Source organism: Coloeus monedula, assembly GCF_965178545.1.
Source record: "Coloeus monedula genome assembly, contig: HAP1_SCAFFOLD_81, whole genome shotgun sequence".
Lineage (NCBI taxonomy): Eukaryota > Metazoa > Chordata > Aves > Passeriformes > Corvidae > Coloeus > Coloeus monedula.
Window position 1 is genome coordinate 607,679 of NW_028120817.1, and position 14,987 is coordinate 622,665.

The following is a 14,987-nucleotide window of genomic DNA, read 5'->3' on the forward strand; positions in this document are numbered from 1 at the left end:
TGTGCAAGTGCTGGCTGATGTGGGCACTAGGATTGCTCTTTTAATCAGGCAGCTCCAGTACCTTTCAGAAAAGAATTTTCATGGCACATCATGAGCCATTAATCTCTTGACTAACCATAACATTTCCTTACTCCTTGGTTTTACAGCATTACTCAAACACTGACATTTGTCATTTCACCAGCCATCTCCCTTGACCTCTAGCATCAGGCACTTGCAGGGGGAAGGATCTGGTCTCACAAATATTTTCATACTCTGATCTCTGTGATTTATTAACCATGAAGTTTTGCCTTCAGAACTCAAGATGCCATTTCAAATAATTTCATGTGCAAAAGTCGAGTTATTGGGCAAAAGGGATCCTTGATAGCTGGGTACAAAGGACAGCAGGACTGCTGTTGCTGTTTTCTTTTCAACTACTGTGCTTGCTGTGTGACCTTGAGGAAATAGGTTCACTGCAGCTTTATGGTTCCGTTTTTGCATAGGGAAAATAAGGGCAGTGATAATTGCTTTCAGTTGTAAAACACTTCAAGATTTATGGAATATGAATGATTCTTACTAAGTGAAAAGTGTTGCAAAGCTGGCTTAGTTGCACACTGTGCTAACAAAATCCCGTATCAGCCTATTGACCCCAGCCTGAAACACTCATTAAAGTTTATAGGACATTTTGGTGGATGAGTTGAGGCAGTTGTTCTGCTGGAAATATCATACTGAAAGCACTTTTAAATCCATCATCCGCTTTGACTTTTTTCTCTATTAAAACTAAACACAACTGCTTGCTCTTTCCAGTTTTCTTAGTTTAGTTTTTGATGGGTAAGTACTCACTGTTAACTCAGCTTGTACCCCCATGGCATCTGAGACATTACAGTTCATTCTAGTCATAGCATAAACACACAATAGCTGTTGTACTGAGACAAAAAGAGTTATAAAACATGTAAGATATCCAATGGACTGGTATTAACTATCAAGTTGCATGGTCACTTTTGAATGTCAAATGTTCTTTTTATGGATACTGCATTAATTTAATTTGTGCTTAAACGTTAGCTAGGCTAGACATTGGTGTCTGAAAAGTTTACATATTTTTCCAATGTCAAAATGTGTAAATTTAGTATTAAAGAAACAAAACATATTTACTTGTACTAGAGGAAAAATACTTTCGTAGCAAAGAAATTAACTGAGGTGCTCTTTAGAAATAGGTCTGGCTTGCTTACAGAATTGTTGCTTATGCAGTAAAGCAGATCTACAGATGTTTTCTTTTTTTCTTCCAGATAAAACTTGGTTTGAAAAGTGGGGAGATACTTCACCATAGTACAAAAGAAGATACAGAAGAGGAGAGCAGAATGAGAGCTTTGCAAGTGCCACATGCCTGCAGCCTGCTGTCTTTAGCAATGCTGTTCCTTCCAGTCACTGGAACGTCAAAACAAAATATCCCAAGACTGAAGCTTTCCTATAAAGGTAAACTTTTCAGTAGTTTTTCTGATTCTGCCACTTTGGTTTCGATGTGATACTGCCAGCAGTTCTTTTTGTATTACTAACCAGGAAATACATAATAGAAGCCTTAAAGATGGATGAATTCTGCCTCGGGGCAGTATTAAAATCTGGGTTTTTTGTTGTGTCGGGGCACATGTTTCTGAAGTATAAATGTCTTTTAAAAGTATTATTTCTGTTTGCTCCAAGAGGATGTTAACAGACTATACATAAATTAGAGGGGAGTGGTCCTTGAAAGGCTCTGAGGTGCATTGGAGACATTCCTGTGTGGCTGGTGCGGATGATGTGACACATGGAGGACATTCACACCTTCCTACAGCATCAGAGAAAGTTGAGAGAGCTGACTCAAGTGTTTCAAGGGGACTGACATTTATTTTTGTAATAATTCTTTTTCTATCACTAAGTGGGTATGTTAAACTCTTCATATGTGGTTTTCTTTCTCCTTGCCTCTTTGGATCACAAAAGCGTGATTCTCTGCAGAATTTCTTAGTCTTGTGTGTAGTTCTTGTTAAGAATGGTACCGTCTGAGGGATTTCAACACAGACATATTTATGTATTAATGGCCAATTTTTTAAAGAAGGTGGATTTCTTTTTGCTTTGAATGTACAGTACACCTCCACAGGCACAGAGATGTGTCACTGACACTTCCTTCTTTAGTGAAAACAAATGCTCTCCAGTTAGTTATGTTTCAGCTATGTCAGCACCTTGCCCTTAGGGGAGCTATTTCTGCTCTGTTTTTCAAACTTATGTCTTCCTATGCATTGCAGAGTTACACTCAGGATGGTGTGATGGGACAGGCTGTAGAGCCTTCATCGGGGCTTATGATATGTTTATCATGAGTTTAACACCCAGAGAAATGTATTGAGTAAGCAGAATGACATGCTATTTATTTACAAGCTTCTCTTTTGCTAGATTTGCATGCCACTGTGCATGCTATTCCACTGTGTATATAAATGTGTTTGGATGTGTTTGTGCGAGAGAGACAGAGGAAGCAAGATCAAGGGATCTTGACAACATTTTTATAAATTCAGGGAACAGTTGCACTCCCTGAAGCCAATGCATACAGAAACTGAAAGAGCTGACATGAGTTATGAAAGTTAGCAGTAAAACCCTCCTGACATACAGCCGGCCTTCTCACAGCTAGGCCTTTTGAGCTAATTCCCAAAAGCAGCATATACCATATGGCCATGGCATTTACTGTGGATTTGACGCTCACGATTAGTGAATTCCTCTCAACTTCAAAAGCAGATAGCCTTTGGCAAAATCCTGATGGATGCCTTTGGCAGGTAAAGAGGGGGAGAAAGAAAAATTAGTGAGGTCAACACAGGGGAAAAAAAATGGCTGAAATCTTAGTTTAAAATAGTGGCAGAGACCTGCTGGGAACAGTTGGGAAAATGCCTGAGCTCGTTTAAAAAGACAGTGAGCAGATGATTGATATTTAGGCCCTGACCCAAACTTTTCTTAGCAACTTTATAAACCTTTCAGTTTGGCTTGAGGGATACCGTTTCCTGTCCAAACTTATTCACCTATATCCCTGTAGGGGGGGAAAATCAACAACAGATACAGATGCAAAACAGCACATAAATCTTAGTTTTGAGAGCTGTGATGGAACTGAAAAGTCAGAAGAAAGAGAATTACCAGAATTTATTGTGCCTTGTCTTACTTTCTTGGGGGGTTGGAAGGTGTATATTTTTCCACATGGAACAAGAAATAATTTAATGCTGTTTTTTCACATTTATGTATTGTAAATGATTCCAGTATGGCTTATCATAATTAAACTATATTTTGCGTGTTGACAACAGAATATCAGATGTACGGAATATTTAATATAGTTGTGAGAATTAAGTCCACCTTCCTCCCCCCAAATCTTTCAGACAAAACAATTCCAAGGTTTCTGAGAATAAGATGTAGGAGAAATGAACTGTTTTGCCAGTTCTCATAAAATTGTTAGTCATGTCACTGACAAGTCCTGGCATCTCTGTTCTTTGGAATTCATACTTGAACTATCATGAAGAGGAGAATACAGGGCTCTTTTCCTTCTTTATGGAAAACAGATGAGAACTGGCCACATCAGGCAGTTCCAAAAACCTGGTCACATGTGTCTTTGAAGGGAAGGTTTCATCTCCTTTCAGGTGCAATGTGCTTATGGCATAGCTCCATCTTCCCAGAAGAGCTGAGCATTTGCTGGGGCAGGAGAGCTGGAAGTAAGCGGGACTTTGCTCTGCAGTTACTGAAGCTTCCAGTTGCATCAATCAGTGGTGGATGGAGGAAGAGGGAGAGGGTAGGGTGGTTAAAGATGTGTCTATAACTGCAGGAGTGCTTCAATAAACCACAGCATGTCAAAGCTCCTTTGTGTTCAAACAGCAATTGAAATTTTAGACCTTCTCTGAATGGCAGTTACAGGTTTCCTTCTTCTCAAGGTTGTCATCTTAACGAATGGGAATCTGTGCAGGAAATGTTAAGATATTCCAGTGAGTGATGTTGGGATCAATGTAAAGTCATACAATGGATTTCCTTTATTGTTTGTCCCAGTCTAAAGATGTGTTCTAAAAAATTGTGCATGTATAAAACTAAAACAACACACAAATCAATTAAAATATGTTGTAGTACAGCATCAAAGTCATATATTTTCCACCTGTGTTAACCGAATACACTATGATCTTTAATCACATATCTCATCCTTTCACATTTTCCCTGATCCATTAGTTGAAAAATTCTCTTATTCACTCAGACTTAACGTTTAGATACTCGTTCATGTCATTACTATCCCAGAAATTGTCACTCCTCTTGTGATGTTTTTAGGGTGCTCTCACTGCATATACCTTACTTATTCTGTGTATCTTAGATACTTCTACAAGATTGAGGTGCTTTTACTATTACAGCTTTACTATTAGGAGAAGGTAACAAACTGTCTTCTAATAGAAGATTATGATCTTTAGAAAACCAGGGGATGATTTTGAGTAATATTCCATATTTTGACTCTCTTTGCCCAGTACTGCTTTCAGTCTAAGACCAACAGTGTGTATTTATCACTCATTTTCATGTAGCTGGAGATAACCTGTGACCTTCATCCAAACTGCAGAACTCCACAAGCACAGAAGTGATATTCAGCTTCCCTAAGCAGCACGTCCTTGTTGTCTGCTGCCTCATTTAACATCCTCATTCCAACCTCTAGAGCAGATGCAGAAGGTTTTCATATACCAGTCTAATTCATTAATGTCATTTTCAGGACAGCATCAGTTCTGTTACTAAAGAATGGAAGGCTCAGTGTCCTAATTCATGTATGTTTAATTCATACAGTGTAGACAGTCTTGTTTCTGTTTGATCTTCTGAGTAATAATTTTTCCTAATTCATTGGGAGGTCCTTCCATAAATATCGTGTGTGTGTCTTTTTAGATTTTACTTCATAGGGAGAAGTAAAGAATAGCCAGACCAGAAGGTTGATTGCCTTCTGAGAAAAAGAAGAAAAAAAAGCAAATTTTTCTCAATTTGTGGCTATCCTAAAATTTTCCTGCCGAAAGAGAGAATCCTAATTGCAAATTTAACCCTATTGATTTGATTTACTTGGCTGCTTTTCATGGACATTTTAGTAAGTGTAGTCTGTGTTCTCAGTGAATGCATTTATATTACAAAAGTGTGCACCCTAGTTTCTTGGCTGGGGGGCATGCCCTAGCCCAGATTTGGACATTGTCACCAGTGACATCCACAAACATCTATCATTCCCGTGTGGGAATGTGGCCATTCCCCAGAGCAAGCCATGCTTACTGTGACAGCGGTGACTTGGTCAGAGGACCAGGAATCCTGCATTGTGACACAGTACAGAGGAATAAGCAGGACTGAAGGCAACGTTTGGCTTTTAAAGCAGGATTTACTTAGCACTGTTAGAAACGACTATGGTAGTAATTTACATCTAATAAACAAAAGCATTATTCTCAGCTGATTTGTTTTTCTCCATATAGAATGAATTAAGATGCAGTCTCATTCTCACTGAAGTCATGGCAAGAGTTTTTCCACTGAAGTAAATTGAAGCAAGATCAAATTCACGCTCCTCACTTTTTTCATCTTACCTAAATAAACTAAAGACAGGTAATTCTTTCTCCTCTGCTGAAGGATGACAGTGCTAAATCATCAGCTCCACATGGAAATTAGCCATGTTTAAGGATTGTTTAGTTTCACGCAGTGTTTTGCGCACAGGATTTTCTTCCCCCAGAGTGATCCATTCTTAAAACATGGTGAAAAAGCAAACAGAGAACATTTTGGTGCCAGGAATTCTTTTGAAAATTTGACTGGGTGAGTGCATTTCCTTAATGTTCAAAAATTATCCTTTGACCATGCTATTTAACAGTGTCAAGCATTCTGTTCTCTATATTGTTTTTGCTTTAAACCTGTTTCATTTTAGAACTGATGAGATGCTTAACTGTTGCATCAGAGCAGTTAGTTTGTTCAGTTTCAGTACAGCTGGCTTATTTCTATGTCATGCATCATTTAATTATACATATAAAACATAGTTAAAATTGTACAGCTCCATGAGCCTCACTTAAACTGTCTGTGGCACTGCAGTAATCCCAGTACCCTGACGGGGTGTTGCACAGCTGTGACTGGTTGGAATGTGGTAAACTGGTGATGTGTAAGAGAGCCTAGAAGTGAGCTTGCATTTTGCAGCTGTGCTTGCTCTACTGGAAGAGGAAGTTAAACCAGAAAAAAACTGCTCTTGTGGCAATATCAGCATCTGTAAATCTGAATGCTTAATGAAAATCAAGGAAAATGTGCTGAGTGAGGAAGTGGTGCTTTTCCCTTGTTTGTCATTTAATTAATTTTTGGTGGTTTGTTATTTCTCAGAAAAATCTATCTCAGATTCCTCTGTGGAAAAACATGAAGTGTTTATGTGAGAGTGAAGATCCTAGTATTGGATGATTGTCTAGATATGCAAAAGACTTTGCCTGTTTTGTCTCAAAAATGCTTTCTGGAGGCAGTGATCATTGACACTTAAAATGTACCCTAGCTTGAAGATGGATGGGCACTGCTGTCCATGTGTATATGCTGTCGACTGAGTATAAACTTGAAGGCATTTATTACATCTTAGTAATGGGAAAAGCAGCAAATTTCTTACAGACATTTTTTTCCTTTTTTAAGCTAGTGAACTTGAAGGTCAGATTCAACTATATGTTGCATTTTCTGTCATATAATTATCATATCTATAATGTCCTGAAGAGCAGCCTCCAGTCAGTGACATCAACAGTTTACACAGCAGTTGAACTAAGAATAACCTTGGAGAACTGACCCATGTCAACCTCTTATGAGTGTAAACTGTAGTTCACAACAGTTTCTGTTTTTTCATGATCACAGAAGGGCCTCAGTTGGATAAAAGAAGAATTGTGTTCAAAAAATACAAAACTATTCTGCTGAATGTTCACTTTACTGTATCTCAGAAGAGGAGAGGAAACAAAACTGAAAGAGTAATACTTAATAAAGTATTTTTGCTCCCTTATAAAAAGAAGGACAGGACAACATCAAAAACAGCTTCCCTAGAAGAATGCAGGGAAGATACATGATAAGTGGCATCAGCTTGGAAGAGGGATCAAAACTCTTTCTTTGATTGCTTTTACTAATGACATCTGTTTAAGCAAATCCAATTCAGAGCAGTTTCAGAAATCCCAAACTTGTTCTCTTTCTGAGCACTATTTGGAGGGCATGATCTGCCTGACATCAGTGTCTGTCTAGCAGTGGACATCTGTGGTCACTATGCAGGTGCTCGATTCACATCCTGTTTCCTTTTCCTCCCTCCCCATTTCTGCAGTTCCATTTATAGGTGAGTTCCCCAAAGAAGAGCTGAGGAACATAGGGGATGACTCTTCCGTACTCACAGTCCTTTGGAGATAAATACACAGAGATAGCAGAAAGAGTCAGAATTTCCTTTAATAAACCAGCGCAATATCAGACAGGAAGGGCCAGGAAGTGCTCCAAGAGCTAGAGCATTACACAGACGGGCTGGGAGGGCTGGGAATGTTCAGCCTGGAGAAGAGGAGGCTCTGGAGAGCCCTTAGAGCCTTTTCCAGTGCCTAAAGGCGCCCCAAGAGAGCTGGAGAGGGACTTGAAGAGCCTGGAGTGAAAGGACAAGGAGGAATGGCTTCCCGCTGCCAGAGGGTGGGTTTAGATGGGATATTGGGAAGAAATCCTTCCCTGTGAAGGTGCTGAGGCCCTGGCACAGGTTGCCCAGAGAAGCTGTGGCTGCCCCTGGATCCCTGGCAGTGTCCAAGGCCAGGCTGGACAGAGCTTGAAGCAACCTGGGATAGTGAAAGGTGTCTCTGGCCATGGCAGGGGGTTGGAACGGGATAATCTTTAAGGTCTCTTCCCACCCAATCCCTTCTGTGATTCCATGATTCCAGCGTCTCTACACACATGGAGAGCCAAAGCGCAGTGCAGCATCTTTGGCACCTGATCCTTAAGGTCACTTTGCTGGGCTGATGTTGGGAAACAAGACCTATGGATGGACTGATGAAGTCAGTCAATATTTTTGCCTCCTGCGGTGGAAAACACCTGCGATTCCTTTCCTTGCAGAGCTGCTGGGGGTTAAACAGCAGACAGTGCTTATGGGAATAACCCCTCAGCTGATCTTTGTCTTCCCTTGGTGGTTATTAACAGTGGCAGGGAGTTGTCTCCAGGATGCCCAAACGTCCCAGTGTCACTGTACGTGTCCGTGTGCGTTCATGAGGTTCCGAGGTGGGAGCCAAAGCTCCGGGCGTGCGGATCCATCACCTATTTCCATGTGGAGTGATGTTCTGTTTGAAGGCATCCCCGACCTGTGTCTGCTCAGCCGTCTGGCCACGCTTGAGTGAGGAGTTCCAGTAAGGATATCCATTGGCTGAGGAGAGCTGGAAAGGCAGACATGGAGTCAGTGTTACCAGGAAAGGGGAAAGCTGATCGGAGAAAAGGAGAGGGATAGTGGTAGATGAGTCATGGTCTGGCAGATTTTGGTCAAGGTGTTCTCCAGGGAAGCCTGTGTCCCTGGAGCTCAGTTACGCTGTAGGGTGCTGTTGCCTTGGATTGGGAGAGGCTCATTATTGCTGCCCTTTTCCAGCCTCATTTGCTTTCTGTATTTAACTGGGGCAACCAGATCCAACTGAGTTTTGAGCCAACTACTTGTTGCACGCCACCACTACCCCTGCAGCTCCATTTCTCTGGAAAAGGGGGAGGGAGAGTGAAGAGACAGGGACACAGGACTAACCTTCCTCTTGCAAGTGTCCAATGTCTATTTCCCAGGGAGCTCCACGGAAGATTTCTGTGGGTGGTTCCCAGCCGTTGTGGAATTTGGGGATGTAGGTGGGGACGTTCGTGTCTCGGGGCCACTCGGCTCTAGGACAGAAAGTGGGAATATGAGGGGACATTCACGAAGAATGTGTCTTTCAGGGCATCCCCTGAAAGAAGAAGCAGGAGCATCAGGGAATCCAAGCATCCCGTCTGCGTGGGGAGCCTGGGGAGATGGCAGCTCTGTCCTTACCTGGATCTGGTCCATGTCTCCCCCAGGGAATCCCAGAGGTTTATCTCTTTGGGTGTCAGGTGTCCTCTCAGGAAATCGGTGGTGTCTTTAGAAAGCAGTGGGCTGAGGACAGACGGGGCCAGCTCGGGGCCACCGCAGCTGTTGATGATCTGGGTCACACACAAACCACACAAAGAGGAGAGAACTTGCAGGAAACGGTCAAAATGTCAAACCAGGGACACACAGATGAGCAGGAAGCGAAGACAAAGCTGATCCTTGGATCAGCACAGTCACTGCAAGAAACATCAACCTAAGTCTTTGAAGGAGACTGGACAGTTCAAGGGAACATGAGATTTTTTTGGATTGGAGTCAAAGGAAGAGCTGATCTACAAATGAGCTGTTGTTACAGACGAGTGAAGTGTCAGAAGCTGACACTTCAAAAAATGGAAAGTATCTTGCTATTCCTTTGTGGCTCCTTTTCCAAGTTGGAATTTCTGCTTCCAAGCATTTTCAGTGCAAATACTGAGCTGTATTTGCCTGAAGGTGAGACCAGACAGATTCCCAGTGGGGATTCCAGCTGGCTGCCCCTTTTGTTCACAGTAATGCCTTATTGACCCGGTGGAAGGATTCATATTTGCTGGGATTCCTGTATTTACTTCAAGCTTCAAACCGGATCAGAGGCCAGGAACAACCGGCATCGCTTCTGGAAGTTCCTGAGAAAGCTGTGGCCAGGTATGAGCAGTTTTCCAACCCTGTTGCACAATCTATCTACTTGTAAGTGTGAACTAGAAATAAAAGGAGTTCCCAGTGAGACCTGGGAATAAGATTTACCAGTTCCAGCGGCCTGAAGAGGAAATGCACCAACTCTGAAGCACGGGGGTTTTGGATGTGCTTCCTTAGTTTGGCCTGAAAAGAGAACGTAAACACAGTTTAACCCTAACCTGAGTGTGCCTTCTCTTTTCTGTCACATGGGGCGAGTGTTGTGGACTGATGAGAAGAGTAAAGGATGGAGGAGTAGGAATCATTCATTTTTATTTTGTGTCCATTTCTAATTCCCAGTGAATTTCAGGCGGGGGGGAATACCCTCTCTGTTAAATCAGTGCCTTTAAAGCTAATTTGAACAGACACAGAAGACCTTGGCTTATTTTGAAAGTCCTAGTGAGGAAGGGCCAGGATTGCTGGTGCTTCTGCCTCTTGCAGGGTTGAGAATCCCACTAGTTCCATGGATGAAAACAACAGGATAGGTGTTCTGAGGGTCCCCTGGCAAACTGCTGACAAGGGAAAGTCTCCACCAAGGTCTTGCCTGGGGCACCCGGAGCTGCCCTGGCCACTGAAAGGCTCCAAATCCAGTGGTATTTGAGGTGAGCTGTGGCAGAATGGAGGAGCAAACACTTGGGATTGATTTACTGCAAGAACTGGGTTTCAGTAACAGCAATCAGCTGAGCTGTGGTGAGAAACCTCTCCAGTTTGTGCTCCCATTCAGCTCCTTCTCCTGTCCTGGACTCCTGGCACTGTTGCCATGGGAGACAGGCTCCCTGCTCCTACCGAAATGCAAAGCATTTGAAATGCCGGAGATGAAACATTAATGTGGAGTGGGAAACAACTGCTGGCAGCAGGGTGACCCAATGAACGGGCACTTCCCAGGGACTCGGCAGCCCCATGGTGAGGAACGTGGCAGGACCCCACCACAGTGTCCCAGCTCTGCTGCGTGCTCCACCCTGGGTTCTTGCCAGGAGATCAGCTGCTCCTTCTGATTCTGAGCAGGCACAAATTAGCCATATTTGCTTCTCAAAGAAAAGGCTGGAGCTTGGTATCCTGCTTTAAGGTTGTTTACAGTCTCTTGGTTTTCCTTATTAATAACTGCCCAGGAAGGAGCTTGTAGGATGTGTTCGCTGGACAAGTTTGGTCACAACTGACAGAATTCCTGCTGCAGTGGTGAGGCAGGGACTGAGCCTGGTTCACTGTCCCCAGAGCTCAGGTAGTACAGGACAGTCAGGCCAGTAAAGCCCCTGCTCAGGGCTGGGAACGAGATCCTGGCCAGCTTTCCCTCTCTGCCCCTCTCTGCAGTCCTGCTGGGCTATGTCATGCCCTGGGGCCACTCTGCCGTTGCTCAAATGGCCAAAATCCACTCATCCAGGAGTGGGAAAGGGAGGGAGGGCACAGGAATTCATCTTAGGTGGTGAGGCCTGGAAATTTTCAAGGCAACAAATTGATCTTTGGATAATTACAGCAGAGCAGAGAACACAGTGCCATGGGCTCTGGCAGGGCTGTGCTCAGCTCTTTGTTCTCTCCCAGGTCCAAAAGTGTGACCAGTTCCAGCAGCAGCAGCAGCAGTGACAGCTCAGCCAGCGACTCCTCTGACAGCCAGGACTCCTCTACCTCCTCCGAGGACAGTGACAGTGAGGACAGCTCCTCCTCTGTTGAGAGTCTTTCTGAAGAATGGCTAAAAAGCAAAGGTCATGATAACACAGCAGGCTTAGTAAAGATGCAGACACTGAGTCCTTGAGCAAGAGGTTGCATAGATAACAGAATGTGCATTCAGATAAGTAAGAAGACAGAAACCATATGGAAGAGGAAGATAAGACCACCGTGTTTGCAGATCCCACGGAATAGCTCCCACCAATGAGGAGCTCGACTTTTGCAATATGTATGAGCTAATTAAAGGTACTATAAGTAAGTGTAGTTTTGAAAAATAAATCGAGACTTGCTGAACATGATGCCTTGAGTGCTTGTCTCCCGCGACTCCACCCAACACTCCTCCTCCTCCCCCTCCTCCTCCTCCAGCAGCTCTTCCTCCTCCTCCGACTTCGACTCGGATCCGAGCTCCTCCAGCAGCAGCAGCAGCAGCAGCTCTGAGGATGAGCCCCCAAAGAAGAAGAAGAAGAAATAGCTGGGGAGCTGCAGGACTGGTGTGGAGTGGGGGACAAGCCCCTCCCAGGGGCTGGAGCACACGGCTGCCAAACATTCAATGGTCAACATTTCTACTGCTCACACTTTCCAAGTGTTTTGCCTAGTTGTTCCTAGGACATGGAAGGTATTAAATGGCTTCCTGAGACGTACTGAGAGAGTATTTTTGTGCTTTATCCTTTTATGGAAGATTTTACTTTTTTAGTTCCAAGAAAAATTTAAAAAAAATCTATCATCAGATTCGTTTCCATGAGCTGAAGTCCAGTAACCTGGATGCTTACATGCTGGAAAGCAAAAGCTTTTTATTGCAGGTTATGTTGTGCATCGTGTGCTGTTCCTCTGTTAATGACAGCTTCACTTCCATTGAGAAAATCCTCTCCAACTGTTAAAAGCAGAAGTTTTTCAGCGCTGCTGTGGAGCTGTGGCATTGTTGAAGCTGAATGCACAACGTGTCCCACACAGAGCCTCCCATCTCATCAGCTGGTGCCAAATGGATTCTGTGCTGCTGAGCTTGTGTTCCAATGGCTTTTCCTGATGCTTCCAGGTCCAGTCTTAAGTGCACCATCCAGCTGAGCTGTGTTGGTTTGTTACTGATCAATGGAGTGCTTGTCCTGCCCGCAGGCTCTGGGCTTTTCACTCCCCTGTGGCCTTGGCTCGTGCGTTGGAAGTGTTTGCTGAGACACAGAGTGTTGGTGGTGGGAAGCAGCAGCTCAGTGACTTGGGGCTGCTGCTGCTTTAGGAGTTTCATCTTTGTGCCTTTTTTTTGTCAATTCGGTGTGCCCCAGTGAGACAAGGGCTGCAGTGGGTGTTCTGCAGAGCTCCAGCTCAATATTGCCACGCAGCAAAAGCAGAGAAATAATAACAGCCACAACTGGGCACTGTTCTCACTGGATGCTCAGTAAAAAAGAGACTCCTTGAAATAAAGGGCTCAAAGGAAAGTGTTTCCCTTTGCATGTGTGAAATGCAGGATTGCCGAGTGACAGTCTGCAGAAATTCAGTCATTCTTTGTTTGTGGGAACTGCCCTGGAGAAGGAAGTGAATGCAAAAGCCCCACAAGCCCTACAAAAGCAGATGCAGACAGGCTGCAGAGCAGGGATTGCTGGATGCAGAGTGGGAATTCGTTGTTCTTCTGGTGCATTGAAGCAGTTGCCATTAGGATTTTATTTGGTGATGCAGTCTCCTGAATTTCTTCTTGTCGGAGTGCCCTTTGTGGGGAGGGGGCATCACTTGTGGAAGAATTCTCAAGTATCTTGGTTTAGGTAGAATACAGTAACTAAAGTATTTTTAATAATTTTTATGGAAAAAGTAGTGCGTAGACTTCCTTTGGAATAAACTGTACTTCTTTAAATGTTTGTGCGTGTGTGTCTGTGTGCACTCCTGTGTTTTACAGAACACGCTGCAGACTGTAAATAAAACTACCAGAAAGGTGTTGAAGTCTTGTGGACTGAATGTACCATTTAATGGGAAAGGGAATAAATTATTAAGCAGCAGTTGCTAAGTGGATGCTTCCTGCAAATATCTGAAATCTTTGTGGTGTTTGTGTGCAGGTTTCAGCTGGAGTTGCCCTGGCATTGCCTCCCAGAGGGGCAGGATTGCTCCCCAGGAAGTTCTCCAGCCAGAAGTCCCTCTGGATCCAGATTATTTTTTAAAAAAAGTTTAGTTTGTCTTGGCTTTTTCTTTTTTTCCTGCCCTTTCTGGTTTGTCTCTCCCTGTTCTTCTTTTACAGAGGAACCCCTCCCCAGCCTGGCCAGAGCCGCAGCCTCCTTCATGTGCCGCTGCCTCACTCGCTGCTGCTGGTGCTGGCTCAGGAATGTGCTCAAAGCCCGGCTAAGCAGGAATTGTTCCGGGCCTGCTCTGTTGAATCGCTGCCGCCGCGAGCAAAGCTGCCCCTGCTCCTTGAGGGGAGCGCTCGCTGCAGCCCGGCAGGAAAAGAGCCCAGGAAAAGCCGCGCCCTTTGCAGGAGAAGCGCTGGGAGCAGAGGGGAGAGCGGGAAAAGGCAGCGAGAGCAGCTGGGCGGGCGGGGCGGCATCAGCGCTGATCCCTCCGCGGGCAGGAGCGCATCACAAATAGTCCCTCCGGCGGATCACTCCGCGGGCGGGCGCCATCACCGCTAATACAAGTATTTGTAAATTCAAAAGAACTCATTAACACAGAAGAAAGCAAGTATGCTTCATGCTGGGTGGGAAACATAGGGTCTAAGGGATAAGAATTTTAAAGTTGTTGATTTTATTTATTTTTTTTTTTTTTAATTTTATGAGAGAACTACATACCCCATGGCACCCACAGAGTTCAGGACGGGTAGAGAGGATGAAACAAACTTTAAAGAGAACCTTAACTGAATTAATAATTGAAACTCAAATGTCATGGGGTATGTAGTTCTCTCATAAAATTAAAAAAAATTAATATAAAATAAACAACTTTAAAATTCTTATTTTATTATTATTCCATGTTCTTCTCCCCCTCCTGGATGAGGAATAGGGGTCGGTATTTGCGGCTGTGCACTGTAAGGAAATAAACGAGGAGTGGCTGAACCTGCCATCGCAGGTGGCTGCGATCTGGACACTGGAGGAGAGGGTGCAGTGGATCTGGGTAGGGTACTGCCAGCATGCGGGATGGGTGAGGGGTGGGGACCCAGTGCTGCAACCTCTGGAGGCAGATAATCTGCACGTTCTCTGAGTCGGAAATAAAGGTGACGAACAAAGTCATCCGAAAGCTGAAAGCGACGGTGGAAAAATGAGGGATCAGATGCCTGTTGTGGATTTCGAAGCTGTGAAGAAGGCATATGAGAAGTTGGAGTTGTATTGGTTGTTGTAAAAAAAGGAGATGAAGCTTGGGAAGATAGAGGAATGCTTTCTGAAGCTGTGCTGGTCACTATATCCTTCTCACTGAAGTGTTGAGCAGGCATTTGAGGATGAAAAAGTCCCATAAAATCAGCTGAATGTCCCTGAGAAGTTCGAGAAGAATGTGCATGAAATGGAATGTCTCGATGCGAGACGTCACTATTAATAACACGTGCTTGGTCCTGTTGTGATGGAAGAGGTGTCCACGTATAGTTGAGAAAGTCCTCTTTCTGTTCTGGAGATAAAATCGTATTTGTTTCGCTGAAATGGCACGGGAAACA

At 44.0% G+C, this 14,987-nt stretch overlaps 1 pseudogene across 1 annotated transcript in view; it reads right to left on the reverse strand.

The window, feature by feature from the left end:
- Positions 1-14,987, reverse strand: part of LOC309585620 (epidermal growth factor receptor kinase substrate 8-like protein 2) — a 152,380-nt pseudogene that overhangs the window by 5,537 nt on the left and 131,856 nt on the right. The window contains exons 3-6 of the transcript in view: positions 9,791-9,865; positions 8,981-9,129; positions 8,709-8,835; positions 8,239-8,354 (exon numbers count right to left, since the gene is read on the reverse strand). The product of the transcript in view is annotated as an epidermal growth factor receptor kinase substrate 8-like protein 2 (transcript). The remainder of the gene's footprint in view (positions 1-8,238; positions 8,355-8,708; positions 8,836-8,980; positions 9,130-9,790; positions 9,866-14,987) is intronic.